The sequence below is a fragment of the Oreochromis aureus genome, linkage group 3, assembly GCF_013358895.1.
Source record: "Oreochromis aureus strain Israel breed Guangdong linkage group 3, ZZ_aureus, whole genome shotgun sequence".
Taxonomy (NCBI): domain Eukaryota; kingdom Metazoa; phylum Chordata; class Actinopteri; order Cichliformes; family Cichlidae; genus Oreochromis; species Oreochromis aureus.
In genome coordinates this window covers 102136496-102151308 of record NC_052944.1, presented here as the reverse complement: position 1 = coordinate 102151308, position 14813 = coordinate 102136496, and the positions used below count along the sequence as shown (strand labels likewise).

The 14813-nt window shown below is 39.5% G+C and overlaps 1 protein-coding gene and 1 long non-coding RNA gene across 2 annotated transcripts in view; both read left to right on the top strand.

The window, feature by feature from the left end:
• Nucleotides 1-14813, top strand: part of LOC120434875 (NLR family CARD domain-containing protein 3-like) — a 156104-nt gene that overhangs the window by 37019 nt on the left and 104272 nt on the right. The window lies entirely within an intron of this gene.
• Nucleotides 8219-14779, top strand: LOC120438710. Its single transcript, XR_005612069.1, has 3 exons — nt 8219-8530; nt 10261-10419; nt 14715-14779. It is a non-coding gene; the product is annotated as an uncharacterized LOC120438710 (long non-coding RNA).

The following is a 14813-nucleotide window of genomic DNA, read 5'->3' as shown; positions in this document are numbered from 1 at the left end:
TCAGTACGTACAGCTCTGATGTCACTAACATCTCCTTGAACTCTTCATTGATGGTGATTTGTGGCCCTCTGCTGGTGAGAAGATGAACTGCATGATGTCAGTTTAATGAGCACAGATGAGATGAAGTGTTTTTAAATCTGCTTTTTCTAATTGTTCAGGGTCCTGCTCCAGGAAACAGCTTCAACAAACTCTGGCTTTCAAAATAAGACCTCAGTCTGAGTTTTTAAAAAAGCTCTTACTTTGGAAGGAATTGACATTTAATATTCATGTTCTCAGTCCATCAATGGGCGTTATTAGCAGTTATCAGCTCCATAACTGTGGCTGAGATTGGCCCTCCTGCACCTGCTAGCAGGCTCAGTAGGTCGTTATCACCAATTGGTTAGCCAGATCGCTGTGTCGCTGTTCGAGGAACAACGATGAATCCAGATCCAGTACAGACAGACTCCACACTGAGATGGGCGCATAGCAGCTAATGTTACACCCCTGAAAACGGGGAAAGAATCACGAGAGTGATTTTGACTTGCATCTCTCATGCAGTTGTTTATTGCAATGAGAAGAGCGCGTGAAAGCCCCCTAGTGGAGAATAGTGACACTACTAATCGATCCCAGAAAAGGCTTACTAACCGATCAGTGATGTGTAGGTCACAGTTCTCTTAAATAAAATGAAAGCCATTAATATAACATGAAAAATAATAACCTCTTAACCATTTTCTTACCATATTTACATTATTTTTGTCTGTATATCAACTAATATGAATTAGTATTAACTGAACCCTTTTATATTCAGTAATCCTTCAACATGTCACACTAACTACTGAAAAATGTCTATTTAATCAGTTTGAATATGATTTCCTCATGAACAGAAACAGATTTCATAATGAAAAGGCTTCTGAATGTCACTTTTTTGCCACAACCATCATCTGTATGATGGAAGTTGAGCTTGGAAATAGTTTTTTGCTAGTATATTACTTTAGCTGATGCTAACTTCAAAGCATGCCATGAGAGTGTTAATAACGTTACTAATGTTCAGTTACACTTTACTAAAAAAGGAAACTTAAATAAAGAAGGAAACATTGGCTCTGTTTTATCTGCTGGGCCCAAAAGTGACTCCCCGTATTTAAACTGCTATGAATAACTTGTTGGTCTATAATATGTGAAACATGTGTCAAATGTCTCCATCATGAAAGATATCAGGTCATCTTGAGCCACAAAAACATTCCTATCATGAGGTAGAAGCTGGAATCAGTTTGTTGCAGAGGGACGTTTATATATCCCATATTTATCCAGTTAAAGTCACATTGAAATTCAAAAATGTCTTTTCAAGAGTCGTCTGTCCAAGAGGAGCAGAAACTGCAACAAATATAACAACAGTTATTTAAGCTGTTTTAAAGGCCACAAAGGAGCAGATTGGTTATAATGCAGCTGCTTCAGAGGAATAAAGATGAAACACTGTTTTTATTTCATGTGTAACACCTTTCAATCATGTGTTGACTAAAGTCTATTGACCAGTATAAGTAAAGACATCACACACACACACACATGGAAACACTGAAACCTGTTTTTGGTGCAGCAGCGGTCCCAGCTGCTCGCCTTTATCTAGACTGGGTCGGCTGCTTATCTCAATATAATCAATGTTTAAAGTTCTCAGTGTTTCTGTGTTGCTTCGTATAGGATCTCCCAGCATCATCACTGTGCTGTCCAATCATTGTGTGCTAGGTTACCCTTATAGTGCAATGTGTGTTTGCACAAAGAGAAGCATGTGTGTCAAATATAAATAAGCACAGAACAGAAAAAGCTGCCAGTTTCTTCTATTTAGAGTCAAGTTAGTGCTTTGTGTCTTTGTTTGAGGCCTAATGTCAAGCAGAGGTGTGTGTAACTGGACTGCTCTGTTATATGTGTGAAATGTGTGCTTCTCTTCAGCATCATCTTCGTCACTGCTGATTCCTTTGTGTCATCATGTGTTGAGAATAGAGAACAGTTATAACGGAGGAGCAACAGGAAGCCCTGAAATCTGCATCCAACAAGGAAGTGTTGGCTCACCAGTGATCCCAGCAGAGCCACTGGTTTGGCTCCAGTTGTTCTAGATTCAATGATGTTGTTCCTACAGATACATGTTAGCATCTTTATTGTAGTAAAGTCTTGTAATGTGAAGCTAGAAACAAGGCAGAAAACAGCTCCATGATCTGATCTTAATGATGTTGTTTTTATTTCTGTCTTTCAGAACTGGATTGAAACTATCAAAGGTCTAAAAACAGCCTCAACCCTCCCAAAGACAAACTTTACACACGTCATCTTTCAGCTACAATCTTTGTTGCAGGGATCTTCTGCCAAACAAGGCTGAGAGAAGATTTCTTACAGCTGTCATGTTGATGCTGTTTCAATCTTTGGGCAAACACACTCATATATTAGGGCTGATATCAGGGCTGCACAAGTTCTTTGTGTTTGTGATCATGAATAATAGAAGTGTGCCTGTTGAAGATCATGTTTGCTACATGATTATATGTCCTGTTATTGTTCTGTATTATATTCAGCTTTCAGCATCCTTTCCCAGCCCCTGTTACACCATCCATACAAAGCCAATCTGACTGTGAGCCAATGTGTTTGATAGTTTGTGTTGGATCAATAGATTTGACAGACTTGGTTCTCATCCAGAGGGAAACAGTCCAAATTCAGATCTAATGAAATGATGGAGGCTGTTTCCTACCACGGTGCTAATGTGTGACTAACAAGGCTCATGGTCTCCAGCAGACAAGCGCCTGGAATGAGGTGAGCTGAGTGTTGCTTTGGTGGGTCTGTGCCCACGTCATGCATCAGGATTCATATTGGCAATAGTTCATATCTCTGTTCTTTAGCCTTCATCACAAAGCTGTGAAGGAAAAACAAACATCTAACAGGATTTGATGGATGCAAAGTCCACTGAGCTCTTTGTCATTTACAAACTTGTCCAACCAACAAGAGCACAGATGAAAAACACAGTGACAGTTAAAGGATTTTGCCATATATGAGCATAGATTACTTTCATATAGATTTTCAATGCAGGCTTTTGGTGAGCCGCTGGGTTCTGTCTAATAATCATCTCAGCATTTTACAATAGAATAGCTCTTTATTAGCTCTTCATTTATTGTTATTGGACATGAAACAAGGAAGCTGTGTTTCTCATTGGATGTTAGTTTCATGTTCATCAGGATCATTTTCTAAAGAGCTGATATTTAGACCATTTACTGCACTGGCTGCACATTCTGTCTACATTTCTCTGTATGTGCTGTGTTTGTCTTTCATATTTTTCCATATTGACACAAACAGTGAACAGCAGTAGATCTACTCTTCATCTGTTTTAGGCCCAGTGAAAGATATGAAGCAGAAATGGTGTCATTAGGAGAAGAAGAGAAGAACAAGTCCGGCGAGGAGGCAGCAGCTCTTAAAGATGAAACACAGCAACTTAGCCCTGAGCTCAGAGAGCTTCACATGAAAAAGCTCCTCAAGCAGATCATGTCAGAGGTTTGTCATCAACAGGAGGAACTGTTAATATCATAGAATGAAGGATGCTGTCAGCTGGATGAAGAAGGTTATTTAATGGCAAACGTTCACATTGAAGTCAAATTGTTGTGGTGTTGAACAGATTCATGTTCTGATTGTCTCCAGAATGTTAGAAGAGCTTCAATGAATCATTAGAAACAACTTACCGCTGCACAGTTGTGTCAAACACATCTTTGTGTCATTGTGGGATTTTTGTGTTTCTACATGTGACACACGTCTAAAACATGCACACAATTTGAACACAAACAGGGACTCATTTGTTCCCACAGCCAGATGCTGAGAGCCATTTCCTTGTAGTCCTGTGTCTATATATATGTCTGTGAAGGTTCTCAGTCATCCAGGTCATCGTAGTCAAAGGAGTTTGCAAAGAAAAGCGTCTGGACTTCTTTGAGTTGCTTGAAGACGTTTCACCTCTCATCGAGAAGCTTCTTCAGTTCTAAGGTCAAAGGCCATTTGACCTTAGAACTGAAGAAGCTTCTCGGATGAGAGGTGAAACGTCTTCAAGCAACTCAAAGAAGTCCAGACGCTTTTCTTTGCAAACTCCTTTGTCTATATATATGCACCATTAGATGTTATTGGAATGATTGTCAGCTTTGATAGTTTCATGTATGTTTAGCTGGACGGCTGTTTGATCCTCCACATGTTTAAAGGTGTCCAGTCCTGAGACACTGGGGTGGAAACAGCTGTGATGTCATTGGACTGTCACAAAGACAGAAGTGCATGAAGTGAGCAGCCAAGGAGCCGCTGATGTTTTGGATTCAACAGCATTTGAAAGGTTGACACAGACACATTTGCACATAGAAAGCTGAATTTGTCATATGCCACAGTGAACTCACTGTTCAGTGTTTTTCAGGAAGCTTCTTAACTGCCTCTGCTGCCAAACAAGCAGCTGATGTCCTTGAGAAGAAGCTGAAGAAGTCTTCAACAACAAATACAGGAAGTGGACTTTCAAATACTAGATTCACTTTAGACTCACACAAGAAATGACTCAACTAGCTGTGTTTGATTGACTCCTTTGACTCTATGAAAGGTCAGTGTGTGTCTGTGCACAGACTGTTGTGTTGGACTATTATTCAGTTGTCTGCTGAATGTTTTCAAATGTCTGCATCTCAGTGTAGATGAGGCTGGGGGTCATGGGAGGCCACCATAGCAGTCTCTTCAACATCATGACATCATCATAAATGCTACTGGACTGTCTGATGGGCTGACGGTGAAAAAGCCAAAAACAACACGTGATGTTTGTGAAGTTCTACAATGATCATTGTTCTGACAGCATTTTGAGTGGGAACAGTTCAAACTGAGAGTAGTGGGAGTTATTTACTGATTGAAACAAGCTGAATGTTTCTGTGCACGATGAAGATCAGCAGCAGCAGCTCAGCTGATCAATGAATTGACATCTATCAGTCATTTCATGAGATGAAGTCATCAGCAGACATTTGTTCTAACTGTGTGATAAATGTCAGAACGTCAGGGCTCTGCTTTAGTCACTACTTGATGATCATTGGCTCATTGTTGAATCCAGTGGCCCAGTCTGACCTCTGACCCTTTGCTGCAGGTCTTCTGTGTTATCTCCACTTTCATGTCTGATCTTCTGCTGTATCGTCCAAAATAAACATCTGAATCATTTCCAACACTTCAGCAGATCTTTAGTTTGGGGAGTACAGTACAAAATAACACATATTGTACTATACTGCCCACTTCCTGATCTTATTGGATCTGTGTGTGAGGTTGGTGAAGGAAACACATGTTTACTGAGTGAATCGCTGCCATTAGGAACTAGTTTTTATATCACAGCCTAGAAATCAGACAGGACCATTTCTGCAAGTGAAAAGTCGTCATTGGAGGAAAGTAATTGTATAGTTTGTGCGACTGTTGTTTGTAAATGAAGAATTGTCCCAACTACATGTGCTGCTGACCTTTGACCTTTTCTTTAGGTGCACAGAGGAGTCTGTGGAAACATCCAGAGGCATCTTGTGTACAAATGTGTTCAGACCAGATGTCAAATGTACCGTGAATGGATGCAACTGTGGATCGTTCCAATAAAATGAGACAGTTTTGTAAGTACAAGCCCACTACAACCCATCATCAACATTTTAAATTACATTATACATCTGCACTGATTTAAAGCACCACTATTTTAACCTGATTCAGTTTTTCCACCTTAACAGTTCATTCCTCAAATCAAACAAGATATTTGAACCTAAAAAAAAATGCATCAACAAATAAGTTTGTAATAAAATATTTATTTTTCAACTTTTCCAAGTGAAATCAAACAAGTGTATTTAAAACCAGAGTGGAAGCTGCTCATATAGAGTCCAACCCAGGCTCAAAGTAAGTTGAGTAGAGCAGCATCATCAAAGTGTCGGCTCTCTGAACACGGTGCAAGATCGCCATCTGCAGGACAAAACTAGTTTTTCTCCTCGTCAAGGTCAAGATGATGTCATCGTACAGCAACCGATTCCCTGTCTGTCTGGAACAAAGCATTTACATTAAAAAAGACATTTACAGAAAATACAAACACCAACAACACAGCTCAACATCACATGATATTTTATCATTTATTATATTATATATTATTATTGTACCATCAACATCAACAAATACCAGCATATTTTCTTTGAGATTGAGTAGAGTGAACCTCTCCCTTGGTTCATTTCCTGCTCGCAGCATCAGCTGACCTCTGACTTCCTGGTTAAGGTCTCTCAGCGTTGACTGGAACATCAAATTGGACTCACACCATGTTCTTGTAATGTGGTCTGTTTGAAGAGCATCTCTGGCCTAAACACAATAGGAAGAACAACAACATAAACAAACACATTTCCATATTAAATGAAGGCCTATGTAATTGGATATGTATATGATATGATATATATTCATCTGATGCTGCTTTGGATTTATCTTCTGTTTTAGATCAACTTTGATCACTTCGAGCCATCTTAAGTCCGTTTGTTCTAACTTCTCACTAACATCTCATTTGATTTCAGGTACCTGCTGTTCCCCACCTGCCCTGTAGGTGGCCTCAGTGTGCCTCAAACCATTTACAGATGATTACGTGTCGTTCACAGTTCATATTTAAATAGAAGACGTGGGACGTTGAAGCAGTTTAAATGCGCCCATCCATCCATGAATATGTAAGAAATCAAAATAAAGGTCATGTCTGAAATATGTGGAAATTATTCTGGCTGTAACAGTTTGGGTCAAAGTGCAGATGTTCCAGATGTTCTGCAGTCTCTCTGTGTTTCATGTTAACATGTAAATGTTTTACCAAAGTGAAGCTTTTTGATGTGACTGCAGGAATGTGAAGTGTAACTCTGAGCTTTAGGAAATGAAACTAAATGGACTTTTTCTCCTTTATTTATAGGAAAGTGAACAAGTGTTAGAGAAAACACAAACACGTCCTCAGAGGATCTTTATGTTCACCATTATTACTGTTTCCTTGTTCTGTCACAAACACACAACACTTCCTGCTCTCTCTCTGATGGATCTGATTGGCTGTTTCATTGACAGGAGGTCAGGGCGTCACACAAACAGCTTTAACTGCACAATGACACACTTTAAATCATCTACAGACAAACCTGTGTGTTTGATTTATGAAGAAATAATAAAGACGTGTCTACAGCTGTCCATAAAGCAGCTTCTCACACAAACTCTGACACTTCAGTCACTTTAATTCCTGCAAAGCTGCGTAATAAAGAGCTGTGACTGCTATGAACTGCTTATGATGACTGCATGAAGCTCTCAGCTGAAGTTTCATTCATTTATTTTAATGTTAATGTCACCTTTTTAAGTCTGTGTGAGGATTTTAATGACAGACATTAAAGGAGCTTCTTTGATTAGAACCAAATTCATGTTGATTTTCAGCCTGAAATGATAAAAACTTTAATAATTCTGTTTATAATCATCAACCTGGAGACTAATGAAAAGTATAATAGTAATAAAAAGCCTTTATTATTTGAGAAATGCCTGAATCTGGTCAGAGACGGAGACAACACTGAGGTGTTGATGACAGTTTGACATTAACTGAATTAAAAACAAAGTGCTCTTATTGTGAAAATCTGCCTCCTACTTCTTTAAATCATTTTTATGTATTTTTTAACCTCACAGTGAAACATTGAGGCATTAATCTGACACAGTTTCATCAGCAGCTGCGTTTTCACAGACGTTTCACTTTGATTTGTTCAGATTGAGCAGAGAGAAGTGGCTCTCTGTGTGCGCACTGCTGAGAAACAGAAGCTCATTTCTGCTCTTCAGCCTCTAAACTCTCAGCGTGAGGACTGAGTGAAGAGTTTCAGAGTTTTGTCTCACAGCTTTTAGCATCTACACAAAGAGCCGATTACACACTCTTTCTGAGAACATCTCCACCTCCTTAAAACAAACTCTCCTACTAGCAGCTGTCACAACCACAACAGGCAGAAGACTGGATTTATTCAGGTCAGATTTTATTGCTCAGATTTACTGCAGTATGCAGTAAACTGTGTGTCACAGACTTTGTAGTTCACATTTATGTGACTCGTTTAAATCTTCTCCTGAAAGTGAAACTCTTACAAACACATCAGGCCACAACCTGCTGCAGGTTAATCATTGATCTAAAGACAGCTGACCTTTGAGCAGGAACTTGTGAGTCTTTTATTGTGTTTAATGCTCACAGTGCTGAAGCCTGCAGACACACCCACATCATATTATTTGTTCTCAGGGTTGTTCAGCGTGGCAGAGTTGGAACAGAAACTTTCTGCAGGTTTATTATTGATCAAACTAAAGTCATATTAAGGAGCTACTGGCACGGAGTCAGAGCAGAGCTCAGAAATCTGAAATATATCAAAGTATATTAAAGTTAAAGAGTTTAGAGAACACTGTTTGGTTAGCTGCCTCAAAGGCAGATGACTCTCAATATCACAAGATCAGGTAAAATTTCAGATCAAGGAAAATCACTGGGATTATCTGTGAAGAGGCAGAAAAGCATAGACGTGGTCTACCTTATAGCCATTTTGAAAAGGTAAGAGTGAATCTGTCTTCATTCATCTACATGGAAACATAAAACCAAAAAACAAATCAATACAACCAAATCACTCCCAGTAGGGGTGGGCGATATAAACGATATACGATAGAATCGATTAAATTTGGTCAACGATAGAGATTTTGATTATACTGCTCTATCGCGATAGCGCATGTTGATGATGTCATCAAGCTGCACCTTTTTTGGTCGAAAGCATCACAGCGGCTACAACAATTATCATCTTGCGACAGTCATAGCAAAGAGATGAAGCACTTTTGAAATATGGGGAAAGCCAAAAACTGCGCTTCCTCCACTTCCGTAACATTGATTCATTAATGTTGAATTCTCTCGCAGCTGTTCTATTCCCATGTTGTTGCAGTATATTAATAACTAACCGCGTATTGTGGATGAATAATCTCAGTTGTTCTCCTGACTGAAGTTTGGCCCGTGTATAGCATCCTGCTATGTGATTGCATTTGTCCCCAACCACCAGAATCCCTTATGTTAACTTTTATCGAGTGGAAAAAAAGTTGGCGTTCATCCTCCAGCTTCACTGTGCTAATGTTATGCTAACATAGCTGTGTCGCTAGCAATCACGTAGCACAACATTATATACCAGGTAGTCCAACTTCAGTAACCCTGCAAACGCCACTGCTGTTTAGTTTTCTGTCTTCATTTATGTCGGAAGTGATAGCAGAGCTAACTTCCTGTTAACTTCTAACTCCGTTAAATTTAATAAATTCTGTTTTCATGGATGCCTGGATGTTAAACTTAATTGTTACACCTGGTAAAGCAGCAACGCTGATTATTTTATTAAAGATGAAATGATTTAGACAGTTTTTAACTCTCAGTGTTCGTTTGACTTTGGGACCTGAAGCGGACGGAGTTTTGGACCCAGATTACTCTGCGAAGCTCCTCACTACGGCAACCGTAATGCTCTGACAATCCATCAAGCAGTGCGGCTTACCAAAGTTGTACTAAAACATTTTTAACAGATTTCTGCACACCAAAATCGATTCGAGGTCAGTAAGCACAACCAGAATTCATACATAAGGCACACTCTCGATTTTTGAGAAAATTAAAGGATTTTAAGTGCGCCTTATAGTGTGGAAAATACGTTATACAGAAGAAAAGAATATATCGCCATAGATATCGTTACCGCACGTGCTTCAAATTATACCGCGATATGGATTTTAGGCCATATCGCCCAGCCCTAACTCCCAATTTATTTACAACGTTTGAAACATACAGTGTAGCTCACTCAAAACACCCCAAGGCCAAGTGAAAGTGCCGAGAGGGAAAAGATCATGACTAATGATTTATTTAAACTCATAACTGGGTGCAGCAGCTGAGCTTTGACCTGTGAGCTGCAGCTTAAGCCTCTTTTATGGTTCAGTGTTTAATGTGTAAACTGTTTATCACTGCAGAGACGCCTACAGGCTATCTACTGTTCAAAAGTGAATTGTTATATACGGTGTGGCACCTGATCTTTGACCTGCGAACTTCAGACTCTTGGTTGGTGTGAAGTGTTTAATGCTCATCTATTGAAGTCTGCAGACACACCCACACATCATGTGATTTGTTTTCAGGGTTGTTTTCAGTGTGTTGGAGCAGAAACCTGCTGCAAGTTAATTATTGATCAAATTAATATCACACAAGGTGCAGCAGCTGACCTTTGACCTGTGAGCTTCAGACTCTTTGCTGGTGTGAAGTGTTTAATGTGACTTCAGCCTGCAGACACAGAGGACGGTTACGGAGAAGAAGCAGAGGATTTTCTCAGTTTCTACACAGACCTGGTCCAGACAGCAGAGAGCTGCAGAGTGAAGACGTTCATGGAAGCTGAGTCAGTGCAACGTCCTCTTTGAATCCTGGATCAGGAAGTAAAGCCGGTGAATATTTGGTGTTTAAATAAGGTTTCTGTCTTTGACTCAGCCTGCGGTCACTTTGTTTTAGAGAGAAAAACAGGTTTCAGATTAAATGGTGTTCCTGCTGCTCCAGCACTAAAGGACAGTATAGGTGACCACGCTGATGCCTGTTTATAATTTCACCAAAGCGAATAAACTGTTGGCTAAATGTTCTTGTTTTCAGAGGTGAAGGAGTTGAGAGGAGCAGATAATAAGGATTAAATATTATTCTTAATACAGGGTTCGTACGGGGGCTTGAAATCCTTGAAAATGCTTGAATTTAATGTTGTCTTTTCAAGGTTTGAAAAGTGCTTGAATTTCAGATGTGGTGCTTAAAAGTGCTTGAAAATGTAACTGTATTTCATTCATAATAGATAACTATCTGATTGAATAGTTTTCTTATCAGATAGAGAAATATAATGAGTCGCCAAAAGCAAAATTTCCCCGCCTGGGCTGCCTTGTGTCTGTTTCAATATGTGACCCCGCCCCTCCCTCGGCCAGTCGGGATGAGTGCGCTAACACACCTGTAGGTTCCTGTTTTAATGAGTGTTTGATGGAAAACAACAATGGCGGAGTTTGCGTTCTCCAGTCGCATGATAGGTGAGTCCTAGTAAATAATTTTCCAGTACGTGTACGTTACACATGCTATTTTTTAAAAATTATGATTATTTTGCTATCAAACTCGCTGGAGAAATGATTGAAATGCACTGAGTGTGATGCAGTATGGCAGCGCTATTACGGAATATGCTGTGAACTTAGCTAACATTACTTAGCAGTAATATGAGTTACTTTACTCAAGTGAAAGCTTTAAACATTAGCCCGATACATAACTAGCTAACTTAAGGCTTTCTGATTAACTCTCTGGGGTCGACGGACCCAGAGTCTCCATTTCAACTTGGGTCAAACGTGCGGATTTCAAGCTATTTACCAGTTTTTAAATTGTGTTGGTAAAACAGCGTTTTCTATGGAGAGCGCTAGTAAACACGCTTTGCTTGCGAGTGAAAAAAGAAAAAACACTCCTTCCCTATTGGTGGAAAAATGTACCATGTCGACCAATCAAAAAATAATACGGCAACATGTGGTATTTGGTTGTTTGGGAAGAGGGGGAAGTTTTAGGAGTGACCGGTGAGAGGGAGAGAGAGAGTTTTGATACGTGAGAGATTTGTGACGTTTACCGTGTTTGGAGTCGTGTGTTGTCTTGTGTAGTTAGTGTGTAGTGTAGTTAGTGTGTAGTTGTTGTTTTGTTTTGCGTGTCAGTTCTACTAGTGAACGTCACAGTTGCTGCCTTAAAGCCACCAACGGCAGATTGCAGTGTAAATGCTGAGTGACACACCTGCTGTCAGACCCGCAGGTTTATCCCTGTGCTGTTCTCATCTGTGTTATAGTGACACAAACTATTTTTTGGAGTTGCATAAATAATTTGTGTGCCTTCTTATTTGATGCAGAACACCTGATTGTTCTGTAAATAGTTTTGAATGGTTATATAAAAAACGTCTGAGCCTTGGCTGCATTTTTAGGTAAATAGTACCAGATAACTTTGTTGTTTGCAAAACTTGTGCATATTTTTTTTTTTTAAAAACGTACAATTTCTATTTGCATTTCAAGTTATGAAAATGATTCATTAAACATGCTTGTGGTTTTTACAGTCAACAATATCACTTTCTACTCATATTTTAAATTTTGTCTGAATGTAGATAAATTGTGCTGATATATTATGTCAAAATGAGAAAATTACAGATTGGCAAGATAAACAGTTTTTAAAAGTGAAATATAGAGGCCAAATCAAAAGTAGTCAAAAACGGCCAATTATACCCTGGACCCCAGAGGGTTAAAGGCTAAAAGTTGTCACCAAGTACTGTTTATATTTGTGTGTATTGCTGCAGCTTTTTTGAGTATTAACTTGGTGCCTTTGGGTGAAATAATGGTAATATGAGTGATCCATATGGTCACAAAGAATAGCCACTTGTTTCTGTGCTACCAAAGTTCCTCGGCTTTCATTCAAAATGTGTTTATGGTCAGCACCTACACATTAAACTACTTAAACAGTCAGTGCTGTTCTCCATGCCTGTCTGACTTGATGTTATTAGCACAAACACTTTAAAGGTGATCATTTAGGACTTCAGCAATAATACAGACAGCAATGTAGTTAGCAATAAAACAGTTTTATTGGGAATTAACTTAAAACAACAAACAAACATCTGTCTCCTATTTTTTGTCACACAGGAAAGAAGCATCAATATCTGATGAGAAAACTTCCTTCTTTTTTGTTTTTTTTTTCAACAGGAGAAGAATATCTCTAACAAGTTGATTTGTTCACATTTTCACATCTTAATTTTTAAGTGAAATGTGCATTTTGAGTTTATACACTATGTATATAAGGCGACTGTTTCCTTTTGCAATATTTTTGTGTGGGGCCTTTTTCTATGTCTTAACAAAAGGGGAGCTACGGTGTCTTTTCACATGGTCTTACTGAGGTGATGCGCATTGAAACCTGCATTCTTTTTTTTGGGGGGGGGAGGGGGTGCTGGAAAGGCTTGAAAAGGGACCTTGAAAGTGCTTAAAAAGTGCTTGAATTTGACCCTGAAAAAGGCGTATGAACCCTGTTAATAACTAAATTCTGCTAGTCTGTGATGTACCTCCCAGCAGCATCACCTCATTTCTTTGACCTTTAACATGAGTTTGCTCAGCTGGCAGAGCAGCTGGCAGAGCAGCTCGCTCTGCTGTCTGTCATTTGACTGAGTCACGTGAAGGCAGTGGACTTGTTAGCGTAGCTAGCAGGCTGAAAGGCTAGTAAACTGTGTGAACACTTTGTCAGAGGTGAGCAGTAAAGAGAAGAATACGCCCAATGCACTTAACCTGATTTTACTGCTTGTTACATTATATGTGATGTTCAGTCGAAAACAATTACTTAAATTAACATTATTATTATTATTATTATTATTGTTGTTATTATTATTATTATTGTTATTATTATTAGTAGTAGTATTAGTTTTATTATTTGTTTATTATTCATAACATGGCTCCCTGCTGTAGTGGTTTGAACAATTGATCTGAGGTTATTGTGTCCCTGCAAATTCAACAATGCGCCTCAAAGCATCAAACAAATATTTTTATTATCAAGTCATTCGACCTACTGGGTGAATCACCGTAGCTCTGACAGTGAAGCACACATTTGTATTGATAGTCACTATGTAAGTGCTTTTAACTTTCATTGATGAGTAAAACCTTCAGTAGAAACATCTGTGAGCAGTGAGTGAATAACAGGTCTGACAGCAGCAGCAGGGACGATGCTGTCAGACGTTTAATGTGGAGTCTGTCTGCACTCAAACAGTGACGAGCAAAGAAAAGAACTTTAATGGTTGTGGGTCCCTTTGACCCAGCACTTTGCGTTTCTTGTGTTTTGGTGATATTTTGTATTATGGTTTATGTTGTGGTTCATTTAGTCTTATTTATGCTGCTTTGAGTTTCTTATACTTCCTGTTTAGTTCCTTGATCATTAGATTCCCCCTATGTCTCTGTGTGTCTCTGTGTGTCTCTGTGTGTGTTTGTGTTTGTGTGTGTTTGTGTGAGTCCTTGTGCTCCATTCTATATTTCCTCAGCCTGTCATGTCTCTCTTATCTCCTCTTTCCCTCGCTCACTCTCGTCTGCCTTTCCTCCACTCCTCTGTCAAGCTCACGTGTCAGTGTTGCGTTCCTTTGTTTGCTGTTTTATTGTGAAAGTCTTTGTTCAGTGTGTTTCATTTTTCCTGTGAAGGTTCTCAGTCATCCAGGTCATCGTAGTCTAAGGAGCTTGGAAAGAAAAGCGTCTGGACTTCTGTAAGTTGCTTGAAGATGTTTCACCGTTATATTCGGGTCCTACCGTGTCTGCATTACGCAGCCAGTTCAAGACTAACATTTTTCTAGTTTCCCAAACAGTGAATCAGTGTGTGTGCAGTTCTCTGCAAACTCAGCAGGAATAATTAGTGTGAAGCTTTAACTCTGCTGATCCTTTTTGAATCATGGATCAGCTGAAATGTTTAAAATGTTGTTCACACTGAAGCTTCCAGTTACAGTGAATCAGTGTGTGTCAGTGAATGCATCGTGTGTGCTTCACGGCTCCATCTAGTGGACTGATAGTAGAGCAGCTGATGGCAGCTTCCTCTGCCTCACACTGCTGTCTGACTGCATTCAGCTGACACTGAGATGAAGCAGGAAAGAAGCAGCTGATATTTGGACAGCACACATGATGGAAAGGAGGATTTCAGTTGATGTGCACATGAATGATTTGTGTTTCCTCTGCAGGTGAAGGTAGAAAGTGTGTGTGAGCTGAATTGAGCAGCATGGATCAGTGTGAGGACAGAGAGGAGGGAGTCCCTCCCTCTAAAAGCACTCTGTGTGGGG